General features: G+C 39.7%; 1 protein-coding gene across 2 annotated transcripts in view; it reads left to right on the top strand.

The window, feature by feature from the left end:
• gas2l3 (growth arrest-specific 2 like 3) overlaps nucleotides 1-20,831 on the top strand; it is a 104,552-nt gene that overhangs the window by 7,853 nt on the left and 75,868 nt on the right. The window contains exon 2 of one of the 2 annotated variants that reach the window (XM_062066287.1): nucleotides 15,552-15,607. The exons of the other annotated variant lie outside the window; for it this stretch is intronic. The gene's annotated coding sequence lies outside the window, so the exon portion shown is untranslated. The remainder of the gene's footprint in view (nucleotides 1-15,551; nucleotides 15,608-20,831) is intronic. 2 annotated transcript variants of the gene reach the window in all.

Genomic DNA, 20,831 nt, shown 5'->3' with positions numbered 1-20,831 from the left:
CTAGTGAGCAGTAGAGAATGTGAAGTGATTTGTTAAACCAAATATTGTGTGTTTTTTTCCATATACAACAACCTATCTGGACTCGATAAGAGAATCGATAAGGAATCGGTTCGATAAGAGGATTCGATAACAGGCTCTAACTCGATAATTTCTTATCAAACATCATCCTTACTTAGATTACCATAGTAACTAATTAGATTATCATAGTAACTAATTAGATTACCATAGTAACTAGTATATCATGCAAAAGCGCAGATTCCAACCATTGAAATACTTTGTATAGTTCAAGACTTACGGTCATTTGTAAACGTCACTGCACATCATAATGGCAGCTAGTTTCCATCAAAGAGCTAAAAAAAATTATTTGGGAAGGTCTGGTGGGCCAGATTGAAAAGCTTAAAGGCCTACTGAAATTAAATTGTTTTATTTAAACGGGTATTAAACAGATTCTGCTATCCCCAAGTATGTGTCATACTTGATCATTTTGCGATATTGCCATATTTTTGCTGAAAGGATTTAGTAGAGAACGACGATAAAGATCGCAACTTTTGGTACCTGATAAAAAAAAGCCTTGCCCCTACCGGAAGTAGCGTGACGTCACAGGTTGAAAGGCTCCTCACATTTTCCTATTGTTTTCAATGCAGCTAGAGCGATTCGGACCAAGAAAGCGATGATTACCCCATTAATTTGAGCGAGGATGAAAGATTCGTGGATGAGGAACGTGAGAGTGACGGACTAGAGTGCAGTGCAGGACGTATCTTGTTTCGCTCTGACCGTAACTTAGGTACAAGGGCTCATTGGATTCCACACTTTCTCCTTTTTCTATTGTGGATCACCGATTTGTATTTTAATCCACCTCGGATACTATATCCTCTTGAAAATGAGAGTCGAGAACGCGAAATGGACATTCACAGTGACTTTTATCTCCACGACAATACATCGGTGAAGCACTTTAGCTACGGAGCTAACGTGATAGCATCGGCTTAACTGCATATAGAAACAAAATAAATAAATCCCTGACTGGAAGGATAGACAGAAGATCAACAATACTATTAAACCAGGGACATGTAACTACACGGTTAATAATTCTCAGCCTAGCGAAGCTTAACAATGCTGTTGCTAACGACGCTATTGAAGCTAACTTAGCAACGGACCTCACAGAGCTATGCTAAAAACATTAGCTATCCACCTACGCCAGCCAGCCCTCATCTGCTCATCAACCCCAGTGCTCACCTGCGTTCCAGCGATCGACGGTGCGACGAAGGACTTTACCCGATCACAGATGCGGTCGGCGAGACGGAGGAAGTTAAGGTGAGTTCGGCGGCTAACGCGTCTGCTATCCATCTCTGTCCTCCTGGTTGTGTTGCTGTAGTCCGCGCTAATACACCGATCCCACCTACAACTTTCTTCTTTGCAGTCTCATTGTTCATTAAACAAATTGCAAAAGATTCACCAACACAGATGTCCAGAATACTGTGGAATTTAGAAATGAAAACAGAGCTTTTTTGTATTGTATTCAATGGGGTACCAATACTTCTGCATCAACTGATTCCGTCACGCGCAAAAACGTCATCATATCTAGACGTTTTCAACCGGAAGTGTGGCGGGAAATTAAATTGCAAATTATAAATTAACCCGGCCGTATTGGCATGTGTTGCAATGTTAAGATTTCATCATTGATATGTCTGGAGGAGATAAGGTGAGGTTTTTAATCCCAGGAACACCATACCTACCGTCAAGCATGGTGGTGGTAATATTATGCTCTGGGCCTGTTTTGCTGCCAATGGAACAGGTGCTTTACAGAGAGTAAATGGAACAATTAAAAAAGGAGGATTACCTCCAAATTCTTCAGGACAAGCTAAAATCATCAAGAATTTGGGAGGTAATCCTCCTTTTTTAGGGATGTCCGATAATGGCTTTTTGCCGATATCTGATATTCCGATATTGTTCAACTCTTTAATTACCGATACTGATATCAACCGATACCGATATCAACCGATACCGATATATACAGTCGTGGAATTAACACATTATTATGCCTAATTTTGACAACCAGGTATGGTGAAGATAAGGTCCTTTTTAAAAAATAAAATAAGATAAATAAATTAAAAACATTTTCTTGAATAAAAAAGAAAGTAAAACAATATAAAAACAGTTACATAGTAACTAGTAATTAATGAAAATGAATAAAATTAACTGTTAAAGGTTAGTACTATTAGTGGACCAGCAGCACGCACAATCATGTGTGCTTACGGACTGTATCCCTTGCAGACTGTATTGATATATATTGATATATAATGTAGGAACCAGAATATTAATAACAGAAAGAAACAACCCTTTTGTGTGAATGAGTGTAAATGGGGGAGTTTTTTTGGGTTAGTGCACTAATTGTAGGTGTATCTTGGGTTTTTTGTTGATTTAATAAAAAATTTAAAAAACGATACCGATAATTTCCGATATCACATTTTAAAGCCTTTGTCGGCCGATAATATCGGACATCTCTATCCTTTTTCATTGTCCCATTTAAAGCACCAGTTCCATTGGCAGCAAAACAGTCCCAGAGCATACTACGACTACCACCATGCTTGACGGTAGGAATGGTGTTCCTGAGGATTAAAGGCCTCACCTTTTCTCCTCCAAACATATTGCTGGGTATCGTGGCCAAACAGCTCATTTTTTGTTTCATCTGACCACAGAACTTTCCTCCAGAAGGTCTTATCTTTGTCCATGTGATGTCAGATGAAACAAAACACACACACACACACACTCACATGCACACACGCACAGATGAGAGACAAAGGCAGTTTAATGAGTTCAAGTGCACGAGGCACATATGGGCTGCGTTCCTGCTAGCGTGGATACAATAGAGATGATGATGAAATGACAGATTACCCTTCATTTAGGATGTTGGGGGTTGTTGTTCTCTACATTTCCCTCCATTTTTTTTGTATCAGAACCGGTCATTCTGAACGAGAGAACAACGCCAATATTTGGCATTTTGACGTCTATCGCTATTGTCCTTTTTTTTTTTTAAACAGAACTATATCAGCAGATACAATATATACACACAATAGCGGTATTTAGTATTTAAAAAGATAAATAGTAAGTGAAATAGATAGTAATCTTGCCCTGCAGTTCCCTTTTTTGCTGGAGCCTAATTTTCTATTGATGTAAGAATAAAAATGACTCTCATTGTCAATAATTCTCCCCAAATATCTTTTGATATCTGACAGTTATTGTGAGAATACATTTTCAGTCTCCTCGGCTTACCTGTCTAAACTTTCAGTTTTTGTTGGGGAATCCAGTTTTTGTCCTTCTTTCCTGGCGTCTTCCCGGCCCCCGTTTTGTTTTATTTCCGCTACTGCAGCGATGGGGTCGCTCGACAAGCCTCTGTCCGCAACACTCGCCGTGTGGGCTCATTATGGAGCGCCACGAGTTTCATGTTCCGTCATTCAATCAAATAGCGACACGCTGGGGATAAATGGACATGAAGACGACAAAAAGGTGTCTCTGAGAAAAGTGCAAACTTTTGTGTAAATGTGTTGACAAATATGAGAGGATTATATAAGTGAAGAAGGTGAGGCAGCAGCTCACACATTCTCATAATTTCTGTAAGCAATGATGTCAGCCATCTTGAAAAATGTCTCAACTATAATCTTCGTGAAGGAGCCCAGAATAGTTTTTTGTGTAAATGTTGACAATATTTCAGAAACTTTACAATGTATTAAATCCATTAAGTAGATGAGTTATTGTGATGTAGAGAAACGTCATATTTTGACCAATTTTCCCAGGAGATGTTCCATATCTTGAAATAAAATGTAGATGCTCCTCTTGGACACATGTAATAAAGGTGTTTGATGTTTTTTGATGATAAACTATACACATTATGTCACTACTGGTCCCACCTTTCCTAAAAAATATTGTTAAAAAAACAAAAAGTCTTGTCCAGATGTTTACTGACATATAATATTCATCTTCAAATAACTTTTACTGCAAATGAATATCACCTCTAAATATCTGTTTGCCATAACCTTAATTTTTTCTCAAATGCACATCAACACTGAAAATGGGTGAAATGAGTGATAAACGAGTATGTTCTTTCATTTAAAATATTTAGAATTAATCTAATAAAATTATAATTTGATTGTGTATTTTTATTAAAAATGTTTTGAATGTATATTGTGTGTATATATATATATATATATATATATATATATATATATATATATATATATATATATATATATATATATATATATATATATATATATATATATATATATATATATATATATATATATATATATATCCATCCATCCATCCATCCATTTTCTACCGCTTATTCCCTTCGGGGTCGCGTGGGGCGCTGGAGCCTATCTCAGCTACAATCGGGCGGAAGGCGGGGTACACCCTGGACAAGTCGCCACCTCATCGCAGGGCCAACACAGATAGACAGACAACATTCACACTCACATTCACACACTAGGGCCAATTTAGTGTTGCCAATCAGCCTATCCCCAGGTGCTTGTTTTTGGAGTATATATATATATATATGCATGTGTGTGTGTGTGTGTAAATATATGTACAAGCACAAGTGCACTACATTTCGATTTTTACTGTTTCAAAACAAAACAATGAACTCTCCCGGAAAAAACGCAGGCTACATTTAGTGGTACGTCAAATAAACACTTTCTGAAAGTACAGTGTTTTATTTTCCTATATTCAAACACAGTGTTACTGTTCAAACTGTGTGTAATGTTACAGTATTAAATGTACTTGTTAAATAAAACCCCTCCCTTGTTTTTAATGAGTACTTAACCCTACTACGCTACTGTATTTTAATGTTGTCATTATGGTGGTATTCAATGAATACTTAGGTCTACTACACTACTGTATTTTAATGTTGTCATTATGGTGGTACTCAATGAATACTTAGGTCTACTACGCAACAGTATTTTTAATGTGGTCATTATGGTGGTACTTGATGAATACTTAGGTCTACTATACTACTGTATTTTAATGTTGTCATTATGGTGGTACTTAATGAATACTTAGGCCTACTACACTGCTGTATTTAATGTTGTCATTATGGTGGTACTTAATGAATACTTAGGTCTACTACACTACTGTATTTTAATGTTGTCATTATGGTGGTACTTGATGAATACTTAGGTCTACTACACTATTGTATTTTAATTTTGTCATTATGGTGGTACTTGATAAATACTTAGGTCTACTACACTACTGTATTTTAATGTTGTCATCATGGTGGTACTTAATGAATACTTAGGCCTACTACACTGCTGTATTTTAATGTAGTCATTATGGTGGTAGTCAATGAATGCTTATGTCTACTATGCTACTGTATTTTAATGTTGTCATTATGGTGGTACTCAATGAATACTTAGGTCTACTATGCTACTGTATTTAAATGTTGTCATTATGGTGGTACTTAATGAATACTTAGGTCTACTACACTACTGTATTTTAATGTTGTCATTATGGTGGTACTTAATGAATACTTAGGTCTACTATGCTACTGTATTTTAATGATAGTCATTATGGTGGTACTTAAGATTTTAGTGTGTGCAGTACTTTTAAGCACATTCAACAATACCGTGATAATAACTGTTTATAAAATAATAACAATTTAGTTGAGTGACTCCTTTCTGTTTGCTGACAATGTTTTACAAACAGGGCGATAGACTCAAGTCAAAGTTGTCCTAGTTTTTAAATCCCACCCATTTCCCCACTTCACTTCCACTGGGATTATTACAAGACAAACAAAGGTGGCTAACTAGGATTTGCATGGTCACCCCTTCACCGTTTATGGGGCCTATCTGGGCCTCTCAGGCTTATCCACACAGCTGGTGTGTTTGCACGGTATAGAATACCGTGTTTTCACCGGTGTTTACAGTAAGCCACACCAACTACATTTTAGGGGGAAAAAAACATGTTTCCATATATTAGCCGCACCGGACTATAAGTTGCAGATATATACGTTGTAAAATTAGTTCTTTACACATAAATATTCTGTAAATGTTTATTTACATACCTTAATTGTTTACAAACGGTGTCTGTAACGGGGCAGTAAAACGGCTGATCGAACAAAACAGAAGTCATGGTCATGGACCCACTAGCTGGCTCTCCAATCAGCTAAACAGACTCAATAACTCCACGGTGACGTTTTGGTGAATTTACTGAGGAATTTGCGAAACTGAAACAATACAAAAATAATGTTGTAAGTCAATACTAACACAGACACTTGTAATTATGTTAGCATATTAGCTAATAACGCTAGCTTACAATAGCACGGACAAATATGCATGAAAACACTCCTACACACATCACACATGGGACGCTTTAGTAAGTAAGAATTGTTTTAGTTATATTGTAAAACTTACAAACATTGGTTGGAGGGATGAATGAAGAATCCACACGAGTAGAAACGCTATGGACAGCTAGAAGACATAACAGCACTTCTACTCCCGGCTCAAAGCTTTAAACTGCAGCAAACACTTCCACCTGCAGTGAGCGAACTCGTCCAAAAGATGGCGCCATAGCACAACCTTTTCAGTGTCTTTTGCGTGTGTATTCGCTTTATGGCCGTCAGCAAATAAAAATCCATAAATCAAACTGTTATACAAGCCGCAGGGTTTAAAGTGTTGGAAAAAAATTCAAGGTGTATTTAGGGTTAAAGTGGAATATCTGCTCATGTTCACTTGGATTTGTTTGTCTGGAGGAAATGTACAAGTTGGAGTCCAGTACTGAGTCTTAATGGGGTGAAGCGGTCTATTCTATTCTTCGGGATTATTTGCATTGTTTAGTCAGGTCGGGTGGTTCAAACTGGTTTACAGATGGTCTCAACTCAACTCAAGCTGTGACGTAATCGCCATGAGTCGGCCTTTTGTGTGTTTTGGGAAGAAGGTCATCAGTAACGGCTCGGACCGGGCGCCTTGCCAAGCAGGACCCCCTGTGGTCTAAAGTAGCAGTAGAGTGTAAAGACAAGTTGACTCTGTATCCTTAAAGGCCTACTGAAAGCCACTACTACCGACCACGCAGTCTGATAGTTTATATATCAATGATGAAATCTTAACATTGCAACACATGCCAATACGGCCGGCTTAACTTATAAAGTGCAATTTTAAATTTCCCGCCACACTTCCGCTTGAAAACGTCTCGGTATGATGACGTATGCGCGTGACGTAGCCAGTTTAACAGAGGTATGGCTTCCCCAATGAAGCCAATACGAAATGGCTCTGTTTTCATGTCATTATTCCACAGTATTCTGGACATCTGTGTTGGTGAATCTGTTGCAATTTGTTCATTGCATTATGGAGAAAGAAGCTGAGCAAGCAATGAAGAAAGTTGTCGGTGCGAAGCGGATATTTTGCGAGGGAAGTCAGCAACACAACACAGCCGGTGTTTGTTTACATTCCCGAAAGATGCAGTAAAGATCGAAGAACTCGGACAACAGAGACTCTAACCAGGAGGACTTTGATTTGGATACACAGACGCGATACCGCGAGTACGTAGCTGCGCTTCCAAACATTTGATCGCTTGCTATAACTAGCTCGAGCTAGTAGCTAGGAGCGGGATTAATTTGTGGCATATTAAATATAAGCCTGGTTGTGTTGTGGCTAATTGAGTATATATATGTCTTGTGTTTATTTACTGTTGTAGTCATTCCCAGCTGAATATCAGGTCCCACCCGCGCGCTTCCAAACATTTGATCGCTTGCCCGTACGTGCGTGTCACGTACGTAACTTTGGTTAAATATATAAGCTTTATGAACCTTGGGTTAGGTGAACGGTTCTTTGGGCTGAGTGAGTGTGTGTGTTGTGCAGGTGTTTGAATTGTATTGGCGGGTTATATATACGGGATCCCGTCCATATAACCCGCTCGAGCTATAACTAGCTCGAGCTAGTAGCTAGTAGCTAGGAGCTAGCGGGATTAATTTGTGGCATATTAAATATAAGCCTGGTTGTGTTGTGGCTAATAGAGTATATATATGTCTTGTTTTTATTTACTGTTGTAGTCATTCCCAGCTGAATATCAGGTCCCACCCGCGCGCTTCCAAACATTTGATTGCTTGCCCGTACGTGCGTGTTAAGTACGTAACTTTGGTTAAATTTATAAGCTTTATGAACCTTGGGTTAGGTGAACGGTTCTTTGGGCTGAGTGAGTGAGTGTGTGTGTTGTGCAGGTGTTTGAATTGTATGGGCGGGTTATATATACGGGATCCCGCCCATATAACCCGCTCGAGCTATAACTAGCTCGAGCTAGGAGCTAGCATAACAAACACCTAGGTGTTTTTATGCGGGATTAATTTGTGGCATATTAAATATAAGCCTGGTTGTGTTGTGGCTAATAGAGTATATATATGTCTTGTGTTTATTTACTGCTGTAGTCATTCCCAGCTGAATATCAGGTCACCCCCGGCTCTCACAGCATCTTCCCTATCTGAATCGCTTCCACTCCCCACTAGTCCTTCACTTGCATTTTCCTCATCCACAAATCTTTCATCCTCGCTCAAATTAATGGGGAAATCGTCGCTTTCTCGGTCCGAATCTCTCTTCTGGCGGCCATCATTGTAAACAATAGGGAACTTTGCGGATATGTTCAATTGACTACGTCACGCTACTTCCGGTAGGGGCAAGCCTTTTTTTCCTCAGATACCAAAAGTTGCGATCTTTATCGTCGTTTTATACTATATCCTTTCAGCAAAAATATGGCAATATTGCGAAATGATCAAGTATGACACAGAATAGATCTGCTATCCCCGTTTGAATAAAAAAAAAATCATTTCAGTAGGCCTTTAATTGTGTTTCATTTGTATCCATTAAACCAGTGTTTTTCAACCTTTTCTGAGCCAAGGCACATTTTTTGCGTTGAAAAAATCCGGAGGCACACCACCAGCAGAAAGCATTAAAAAACAAAACTCAGTTGACAGTAACAAGTTGTTATCGCAATGACTTTAAATCAGGGGTGTCCAAAGTGCGGCCCGGGGGCCATTTGCGGCCCGCAGGTCATTTTTTAACGGCCCCACGGCACATTTTAAAAATACGGTTGAAAAAAATGAAAAACATAAAAAGTGGTATAAAAGAGCAAACAGGTGAAATGTAACACGTTGCAATGTTTACTGTAATAACACAAAGCTGCCATGCAGGCTGTTTCTTTCTTTAAAAAATAATAATGAATCAAAATCAATGTCATTATGAATTATTGACCTATTGAAGGCTCCAATTACATCACATTAAATATTCCACTTTGAGATATTTTTTGGGGCAAATGTTGCATATTTTGTGTTTGCCATACAAAAAACTGAGCTGTTTTTTTTACAGAAGGGCCTAAAACGAATAAACAAAAAACATAAACAACAATAAAACTCATAATTGACGGATAGATCTGAAGTTAATCTTGAGACTATTGTGGTAAATGTAAACAGTAAAAAAAATGTATAATTTATTTTGTAACACTTTAATGAGTAGGACCCTTTTGGATCCCCAATAATTTTAGTGTGATTTGTTTTTAAGTGTCATTGCTCAAAAAATAATAATGAATTAAAATCAATGGTGTTATTGACCTTTTTAAGGCTCCAATTATTATATAATCACAAATATTCCACTTAAAAATGTTATTGGGTGAAAATATTGCATATTTTGTGTTTTTTCCATTTAAAAAAACATGGTTTTCTTTGACAAAAAGAGCATACAACTTAAATCTTTAAAAACGTTATATTGACAGATAGGCCTAATGTTGATCTAGAGATTTAAAACTTGAATAATAATAAAAATAATAATACTGAATAATGACACATTTTTAATATTTTTTTGACCAAAACCCTTTGGGGTCCCCGGGATCAAGCCTGAGTGGAGGCCTAAATGTATATTTTTTATATATATATTGTATTGGTTTTTAAAATAAATGGCCCCCTTTGATTTTTCAGTGTGCGGCCCTCAGTGGAAAAAGTTTGGACACCCCTGCTTTAAACCATAACTGTCAGGTTCAATCACTGATGACATCTATTAAACAGACAAGGAAGCAAGGAATTAAACTAGAGACAGAATTCAATTTAGCTCATTGAGGAGAAAACGTCTGGGCTGTACTCTTTGTACAGTCTTCCACCACACTCTGACGAAAGATTGTACGCCTCCTCTTTTATTTGTACTTTCCCTGATTACATGGCAACAGCTGTTTCTAAAGGGACGGGGGTCGTAAACAGCCGCTGCCTTTGGTCAAAAAAACGTTCAAAGAAAAGGTGCCTGGATGGGGGTCACGTCCTGCTTCCTCTCCGCTTTGTAGATCTCGGGTCAAAACAAAATCTTACACAATAGATCAAAGAAACAGACGCCTTCATGTCGCTTCCCATCCTACACAGTGGAGTTTTACAAGCCTTTTGATTGGTAAGATCAAAGACCGCTTTTGTCTGCTTGCCGGGAACTCATGGAAACACAAAGTTTTGTGATAACTTAGATACAATTATTCTGACAATAACCAAGCATGCATCACTATAGCTCTTGTCTCAAAGTAGGTGTACTGTCACCACCTGTCACATCACGCCGTGACTTGTTTGACTTTTTTGCTGTTTTTTTGTGTATAGTGTTTTAGTTCTTGTCTTGCGCTGCTATTTTGGTGGCTTTTTCTCTTTTTTTGGTATTTTCCTGTAGCAGTTTCATGTCTTCCTTTGAGCGATATTTCCCGCATCTACTTTGTTTTAGCAATCAAGAATATTTCAGTTATTTTTAATCCTTCCTTGTGGGGACATTGTTGATTGTCATGTCATGTTCGGATGTACTTTGTGGACGCCTTCTCTGCTCCACAGTAAGTCTTTGCTGTCGTCCAGCATTCTGTTTTTGTTGACTTTATAGCCAGTTCAGTTTTAGTTTCGTTCTGCATAGCCTTCCCTAAGCTTCAATGCCTTTTATTAGGGGCATTCACCTTCTGTTTATTTTTGGTTAAAGCATTAGATACCTTTTTACCTGCACACTGCCTCCCGCTGCCCCCTATTGATATGGAAGAGTATTACACGGTTACTCTGCCGCGCGCTAGACAGCACAGACACTCAACAACAACACATCATTTGCAGACTATAATTACTGGTTTGCAAAAAATATTTTTAACCCAAATAGGTGAAATTAGATACTCTCCCACGGCACACCAGACTGTATCTGCACAGTGGTTGAAAAACACTGCACTAAACCATACACAATTGTATTTACAATCCACAAAGTAGGTGAAAACACTGTTTAAACGTCACAAAATGCCATTTTGAATATTGCGCTCTGAATACATTCGGCTAGTTTCGGAGATTGACATCACGGTAGTATCACTTCTGCACTCTGACCGTATTATTAGGTCAGTCATACTGGAAATACACAAAAAATGGAAATAAATGTTCTGTTTATCATTCACAATCCGTATGTAAGACAAGAACACATGCATTCTAAATGGTAAATAAATATCTAACAATTGAGTCAACAGATGGAGAGTCCTCTACTACGCCCATAAAACCATCTAAAAACATCCAGAAAACCGCAACAATACTCCATCTACATGTTGTGACCTGAAAATTTACCAAATATGAGCGATATTGTTATTATAAGCGCTAACGCAGACGGACTATTTTAGCGACGCATTAATAGCAGTGAGCTAATGCGAGGTTACGCTGCTTCTGCTTGGTCTCAAACTTGCTAAAAGTAAATTATAATTATTAATTACTATAATTCATGCATCTCTCACCTGTTAGTAGACAAATGTGGCCATGGACCCACAAGCTGGTCCACTTTCACATCCCCCAAGATGGCGAGAAAGACACAAAAAGATGCTAGTTGCGGAATTTATTTTTAGGATTTTTTTGAGGTTTGTGATTGAATCTTCATCTTAACTGAATTATACGAAATATTACAGTAAGTGTTTGTTTTATTATGGTTTGTTATGGTTAGTTAGTATGTTTAGCACCTAGCAACGCTGATAATGCTATAGTGTTGGAATAAAGCTACATCTGTTTAGCACTTCTAAAACTTATTGCTCATCCTCTTTGTGTTCGGGCTCAAAAATATAAGGTTCTGGATCATAATTGTTCCCAAAGTAATCTTTGTTGTCTCTCACAAAGTCTGCTTGATTAGCATTGTTGTTGACGGGGAAGGGATCTGTGGTTACTCCTCTACGTCACATGATCACGTGATCTGGCTTCATCATTATCTCTCAAAATGGCCACAGGCTGGTCCACTTTCACATCCCCCGTTGCGGAAACTTTTTTTAAAGGATTTTTTGGATAATTGTGATTGAATCTTCATCTAAACTGAATTATACAAAATATTACAGTAAGTGTTTGTTTTATTATGGTTTGTTATGGTTAGTTTGTATGTTTAGCACCTAGCCATGCTGCTAATGCTATAGTGTTAGAATAAAGCTACGTCCGTTTAGCACTTCTAAAACGTATTGCTCATCCTCTTTGTGTTTGGGCTCAAAAATATAAGGTTCTGGATCACAAAGTCTGCTTGATTAGCATTGTTGTTGATGTGGAAGGGATCTGTGGTTACTCCTCTACGTCACGGATCACGTGATCTGGCTTCATCATTATCTCTCAAAATGGCCACACTCTGGTCCACTTTCACATCCCCCGAGATGGCGAGAAAGACACAAAAAGACGCTAGTTGCGGAATTTATTTTTAGGATTTTTTTGAGGATTGTGATTGAATCTTCATCTAAACTGAATTATACGAAATATTACAGTAAGTGTTTGTTTTATTATGGTTTGTTATGGTTAGTTTGTATGTTTAGCACCTAGCAACGCTACTAATGCTATAGTGTTAGAATAAAGCTACGTCCGTTTAGCACTTTTAAAACGTATTGCTCATCCTCTTTGTGTTCGTGCTAAAAAATATAAGGTTCTGGATCATAATTGTTCCCGAAGTTGTCTCTCACAAAGTCTGCTTGATTAGCATTGTTGTTGATGGGGAAGGGATCTGTGGTTACTCCTCTACGTCACATGATCACATGATCTGGCTTCATCATTATCTCTCAAAATGGCCCAGGAATCTTCCTGAGATTAATACTATTTTGATCATATCTATAGACTTTGCAAGTCTTTCGGTGTCATAAATCAGAAATATATGATAACAGCTTCAATATGGAGGCAACTTGTTTTTCTATTCTTCTGGTACTCTAAAGGACGCCGCGCCTCTCTTCAATGTGTTGGCCTGATGACATCACCTCGGGCGGAAAAGTAGAATAAACGATCTCGGCAAAGCGATCAAAGGTGAAAAAGAAAGTTACGTGAAGAAGAAGGAGCCGTTGTTGCTTTGGTAAGAACCTCACTTCAAGTCCCGGACTACTCGCAAGGACATCATCTGTCACATGTTTGAACATAGGCAGGTGTTGACCGAGCAGAAGTCCAAACCGAAACTAACTGACATAAAGAGATTGGACGATCTAGGAACTTTAAATCTATGGCAGTTTGACATGGTTTTCCTCCGTTTTGTTCCTTATATTTGAGTGACTGGAGTATTGTGTACAGTTCTAGGCTGTGATCCAGGACAGACTGAATGTGATTGCAAGTTGGCCTGCCGAGCCGCATCCTTGCATTTAAAGGGGAACTGCACTTTTTGGGGGGAATACTGTCTACCATTCACAATCTTTATGTAATATTAGAACACATATGTTTTGCTTTTTTTAATGCATTCTCACTCGTAAATAAACATTAGCAAGAGTCAGCTAATGTGAGTCGCTCTATTCCGCCTTTACAGCTCTCTAAAAACATCCAAACATCTCCATCAAGGTTTTATGTACATGTAAGTATATATGTCGTATCTAGTAACATTCATAATAACATGTAATATATACATGATGTAAGAATATATGTAATGTAGTAACATTCATAATAACATGTAATTTATACATGATGTAAGTATATATGTCGTATCTAGTAACATTCATAATAACATGTAATATATACATGATGTAAGAATATATGTAATGTAGTAACATTCATAATAACATGTAATATATACATGATGTAAGTATATGTCCATCCATCCATCCATTGTCTACCGCTTGTCCCTAGTATATATGTAATTCTTAATATGTAATATATACATGATGTAAGTATATATGTAATGTAATAACATTCATAATAACATGTAATATATAAATGATGTAAGTATGTGTAATGTAGTAACATTCATAAAAGCATGTAATATACTGTATACCAGTGGCGTGCGGTGAGGTTCATGTCTGGTGAGGCACAGACTTCATCACAGTCAGATTTACAAAACATATGAACCCTAAAGAGTATCTTATTCACCATGTGATTGGCAGCAGTTAACGGGTTGTTTAAAAGCTCATACCAGCATTCTTCCCTGCTTGGCACTCAGCATCAAGGGTTGGAATTGGGGGTTAAATCACCAAAAATTATTCCCAGGCACGCTGCTGCCCACTGCTCCCCTCACCTCCCAGGGGGTGAAGAAGGGGATGGGTCAAATGCAGAGGACACATTTCACCACACCGTGTGTGTGACAATCATTGGTAGTGAAGTGAATTACATTTATATAGCGCTTTTTCTCAAGTGACTCAAAGCGCTTTACATTGTGAAACCCAATATCTAAGTTACATTTAAACCAGTGTGGGTGGCACTGGGAGCAGGTGGGTAAAGTGTCTTGCCCAAGGACACAACGGCAGTGACTAGGATGGCGGAAGCGGGGATCGAACCTGCAACCCTCAAGTTGCTGGCGCGGCCGCTCTACCAACCGAGCTATTGGTACTTTACTTTAACTTTACACTTACAAACTGTAGCATGCACACAAAAAAGCACATTTAATTAAAAAAACGTTATTATGGTCTTACCTTTACTTATAAGTGCGGGAGCAGTGGTGTTCATGTTGGAAGAGTTGTGAATGAATGAAATATGAAATCCGCGCTGCCGTCTGCAGGTGTACCTAATGTTGTGTCCCTGTTCACGGCTCCTCCGGCGCGCTGCGTGAGCATTGTTGTTTTTGCACTTTTTGGCTTCTTGTTAAGTGACTTTTTTTGGGTGGATTCGGTCTTGCACGTGGAGGGTTTGGGTGTGGGCTTTGGTTGGTGTGGCCGCGGCGCTCCCGTCGGGGGTGTATTCTGCGGCGGAGGTGCTTGGCACCAGGAGGCGGGGTTATGAGACGAGCCTCCAGTTTTATGATCGCTCAGCACAATAAATACGTTACACACATACAGATGTTGACAAAATACACTGTACATTATATACCTCAGCTAACTAAACTATGGAAATGTATAATATAATTCATATAGCAATACAGTCTCACTGCACAGCAGCTCAGCAGTTAGCCGAGTCATTGCGCACAATCCATGTTGAGGCACAACGCAGTGACGTGCCTCAACTGGCTGCTGATCACCGCACCGTCTCTTCTCAGTATTTGAACGGCAAATGTGAAAATAAAAATAATCTAAAACTGGTGAAGTTAAATGGAAAATAACTTTAGTATAATCACTGGATACATATAACAATTTAATTAATTTTTTTTCTTTTTACTTTTTTTTTCTTTCCATGATGGCAGGTGAGGCCGTGCCTCCCCTTCCTCTAGTGACGGCATGCCACTGCTGTATACATGATGTAAGTATATATGTAATGTAGTAACATTCATAATAACATGTAATATCAGTGTTTCCCATAAACTGCCAAGATACCTGTGGCGGTGGGGGCGTGGCTATGGGCGTGGTCACCATGACATCATCGAGTAATTTGCATAATTTACTACAATGATATGATTTTCTCTAAAAAGGCTCAAAAATATACTTACTAATTAATAATAGCAGTTTTGTTTTAAACGTCCATCCATCCATCCATCCATCCATCCATCCATCCATTTTACAATATAATTACAACACTTTATGTACATATTTATATACAGATTTGAACAATAAGTTATTCACTGAAATATATTTATTAATTGTGGTTCTTACAAAAAATATATCTTATAAAATATAAAAGCTAAAATGTCTCTTAAAGCTCTGCCCCTTTAATTAGTGCATACTAAATAATTTAACTCTAGCCTACTACTACAACCATATTATTTACCAGCAACATAAAGTGAAACAGAGGCACAGGTGTCCTGCCACAGTCAGTAACAAATAAACAGAAAACAGTAGTGGTCAAATACAAATAAGGCAACAAGAGAAGTATCCTACACTTCTCTTTTGTAAAGTAAATCTGAACAGCCTATATGGGCATCTACATCAACTATATGATTTGCCTGAGAAGCTGGACAGACAAAAAAAAAAAAAAAAAGTTTATTTATTTATTTATTTTTATTTGTGGCGGACGTAATTCTTTACATTTATAATAACATGTAATATATACATGATGTAAGTATATATGTAATGTAGTAATTCATAATAACATGTATTATATACATGATGTAAGTATATATGTAATGTGGTAACATTTATAATATGTAATATTTACAAGATGTAAGTATATATGTAATGTAGTAACATTTATAATAACATGTAATATATAGTATATCTGTAATGTAGTAACATTCATAATAACATGTAATATATACATGATGTAAGTATATATGTAATGTAGTAATTCATAATAACATGTAATATATACATGATGTAAGTATATATGTAATGTAGTAACATTCATAACATGTAATATTTACATGATGTATGTATATATGTAATGTAGTAACATTCATAATAACATGTAATATATACATGATGTAAGTATATATGTAATGTAGTAATTCTTAATAACATGTAATATATACATGATGTTAGTATATATGTAATGTAGTAATTCCTAATATGTAATATTTACATTATGTAAGTATATCTGTAATGTAGTAACATTCATAATATGTAATATATACATGATGTAAGTATATATGTAATGTAGTAACATTCATAATAACATGTAATATATACATGATGTAAGTATATATGTAGTATCTAGTAACATTTATAACAACATGTAATATTTACATATTTTGATCATTTTAAGCATATGGCGGAGTATTCATTTCACAGACGCATCACACCGTTCACTTTCCCTTCAACAACAACAAGACTACTGCTCATGGCACACTTGAGGAGAGACAACAAAGACTACTTTGGGACAAATGATGATCCCGAAACTTCTATTTTTGAACCTGAATATAAGGAGGATGATCTACGAGTTTTAGAAGCTGTGTGCTAAACACTAAGCATCATGTAGCAGTATTGCTAAGTGCTAAACAAGATATACAAACACATTAAGACAATCACTTACTGTATAATGTCTGCTCTCACTGGGATAAAGACTGATGGGATGTTTATATCTTCCACTTTACATCCCGGTGGACGAGAGGGTAGCTTCCCTCCGCCTTCGGGTGGGGGAACGGGTCCTGACTGTGGTTTGCGCTTACGCGCCAAACCGCAGCTCAGAGTACCCACCCTTTTTGGATTCAGTCGAGGGAGTACTTGAGAGTGCTCCCCCTGGTGATTCCCTCGTTCTACTGGGGGACTTCAATGCTCATTTTGGCAGCGACAGTGAAACCTGGAGAGGCGTGATTGGGAAGAATGGCTGCCCGGATCTGAACCCGAGCGGTGTTTTGTTATTGGACTTTTGTGCCCGTCACAGATTGTCCATAACAAACACCATGTTCAAACATAAGGGTGTCCATATGTGCACTTGGCACCAGGACACCCTAGGCCGCAGTTCCATGATCGACTTTGTAGTTGTGTCGTCGGATTTGCGGCCTCATGTTTTGGACACTCGGGTGAAGAGAGGGGCGGAGCTTTCTACCGATCACCACCTGGTGGTGAGTTGGCTGCGATGGTGGGGGAGGATGCCGGACAGACCTGGCAGGCCCAAACGCATTGTGAGGGTTTGCTGGGAACGTCTGGCAGAGTCTCCTGTCAGAGAGAGTTTCAATTCCCACCTCCGGAAGAACTTTGAACATGTCACGAGGGAGGTGCTGGACATTGAGTCCGAATGAACCATGTTCCGCACCTCTATTGTCGAGGCGGCTGATTGGAGCTGTGGCCGCAAGGTAGTTGGTGCCTGTCGTGGCGGTAATCCGGTGAGGGATGCCGTCAAGCTGAAGAAGAAGTCCTATCGGGTTCTTTTGGCTCATAGGACTCCTGAGGCAGCGGACAGGTACCGACAGGCCAAGCGGTGTGCGACTTTGGCGGTCACGGAGGCAAAAACTCGGACATGGGAGGAGTTCCGGGAAGCCATGGAAAACGACTTCCGGACGGCTTCGAAGCGATTCTGGACCACCATCCGCCGCCTCAGGAAGGGGAAGCAGTGCACTATCAACACCGTGTATGGTGAGGATGGTGTTCTGCTGACCTCGACTGCGGATGTTGTGGATCGGTGGAGGGAATACTTCGAAGACCTCCTCAATCCCACCAACACGTCTTCCTATGAGGAAGTAGTGCCTGGGGAATCTGTGGTGGGCTCTCCTATTTCTGGGGCTGAGGTTGCTGAGGTAGTTAAAAAGCTCCTCGGTGGCAAGGCCCCGGGGGTGGATGAGATCCGCCCAGAGTTCCTTAAGGCTCTGGATGCTGTGGGGCTGTCTTGGTTGACAAGACTCTGCAGCATCACGTGGACATTGGGGGCGGTACCTCTGGATCGGCAGACCGGGGTGGTGGTTCCTCTCTTTAAGAAGGGGAACCGGAGGGTGTGTTCTAACTATCGTGGGATCACACTCCTCAGCCTTCCCGGTAAGGTCTATTCAGGTGTGCTGGAGAGGAGGCTACGCCGGATAGACGAACCTCGGATTCAGGAGGAACAGTGTGGTTTTCGTCCTGGTCGTGGAACTGTGGACCAGCTCTATACTCTCGGCAGGGTCCTTGAGGGTGCATGGGGAGTTTGCCCAAACAGTCTACATGTGTTTTGTGGACTTGGAGAAGGCATTCGACCGTGTCCCTCGGGAAGCCCTGTGGGGAGTGCTCAGAGAGTATGGGGTATCGGACTGTCTGATTGTGGCGGTCCGCTCCCTGTATGATCAGTGCCAGAGTTTGGTCCGCATTGCCGGCAGTAAGTCGGACACGTTTCCAGTGAGAGTTGGACTCCGCCAAGGCTGCTCTTTGTCACCGATTCTGTTCATAACTTTTATGGACAGAATTTCTAGGCGCAGTCAAGGCGTTGAGGGGATCTGGTTTGGTGGCTGCAGGATTAGGTCTCTGCTTTTTGCAGATGATGTGGTCCTGATGGCTTCATCTGGCCAGGATCTTCAGCTCTCGCTGGATCGGTTCGCAGCTGAGTGTGAAGTGACTGGGATGAGAATCAGCACCTCCAAGTCTGAATCCATGGTTCTCGCCCGGAAAAGGGTGGAGTGCCATCTCCGGGTTGCGGAGGAGACCCTGCCCCAAGTGGAGGAGTTCAAGTACCTCGGAGTCTTGTTCACGAGTGAGGGAAGAGTGGATCGTGAGATCGACAGGCAGATCGGTGCGGCGTCTTCAGTAATGCGGACGCTGTATCGATCCGTTGTGGTGAAGAAGGAGCTGAGCCGGAAGGCAAAGCTCTCAATTTACCGGTCGATCTACGTTCCCATCCTCACCTATGGTCATGAGCTTTGGGTTATGACCGAAAGGACAAGATCACGGGTACAAGCGGCCGAAATGAGTTTCCTCCACCGGGTGGCGGGGCTCTCCCTTAGAGATAGGGTGAGAAGCTCTGCCATCCGGGGGGAGCTCAAAGTAAAGCCGCTGCTCCTCCACATCGAGAGGAGCCAGATGAGGTGGTTCGGGCATCTGGTCAGGATGCCACCCGAACGCCTCCCTAGGGAGGTGTTTAGGGCACGTCCGACCGGTAGGAGGCCACGGGGAAGACCCAGGACACGTTGGGAAGACTATGTCTCCCGGCTGGCCTGGGAACGCCTTGGGATCCCCCGGGAGGAGCTGGACGAAGTGGCTGGGGAGAGGGAAGTCTGGGCTTCCCTGCTTATGCTGCTGCCCCCGCGACCCGACCTCGGATAAGCGGAAGAAGATGGATGGATGGATGGCACTTTACATCAACCATTAATCATAATCTTTAAAAAGATTGGGCGATTTTTCGTGTCTCTAAGTTGGATGTCAAAGTTGACCGACTTGTGGGTTTATGTCCACAACCTTCTACTATCCAGGTGAGAGGCATGATTTATAATCTAGAATTAACTTTCGCCAACTCAGAGGCGATGCAGCAGCAGCTCAATATTTCAATATAGCAGCATAAGCTGTGATCATGGCACCACTAAAAATAGTTCCTCTGCGTTAGCACTTATAATAACAATATTACTAATACTTGGTTAATAATCAGGTCCTGACATGTAAATGGAGTATTGTGTTTCTTTAGAGGGTTTTATGGGCGGAATAGTGTACTCCCATGAGCTGCATTGTTAGCCACGTCGTACCTGCTGTATTTTACGATTTAGAATGTATAAAAAAATAAAAACATGTGTTCTTATTTCACATAAGGATTGTGAATGATAGGCAACATCCCAAAAAAAACGTGCAGTTCCCCTTCAAGTGTGGAGTTTGTCTCGTGAAAATAAATGCAAGGTCTACAGTGTTGTTTTGTAGACGCCAACAGCGTAATATTTTTTACAATATTTTATATTTGATTTAATAGTCATATTGTTGGTCTGACTCTTGACCGCAAAACAACAAAGCGTTCGCACCTTCGCAAATATATTTTCCATTCGCTAACAGTCTAAAAAGTTGGTGTCGAATCCAAGTTGACATTGTCATGCTTTTTTAAACTTTAGGATTTCCCTCATGTTTGATCCTGGGGAGCCAACGGGTTTCAGTCATAAAAATGTTCAATTCATATATTTTTTATTCAATCTCCATATCAACATCAA

Source organism: Entelurus aequoreus, linkage group LG12 (genome assembly GCF_033978785.1).
Source record: "Entelurus aequoreus isolate RoL-2023_Sb linkage group LG12, RoL_Eaeq_v1.1, whole genome shotgun sequence".
Classification (NCBI taxonomy): Eukaryota; Metazoa; Chordata; class Actinopteri; order Syngnathiformes; family Syngnathidae; genus Entelurus; species Entelurus aequoreus.
Note: the sequence above shows the minus strand (reverse complement) of the source record. Positions and strands in the feature narration are given on the sequence as shown.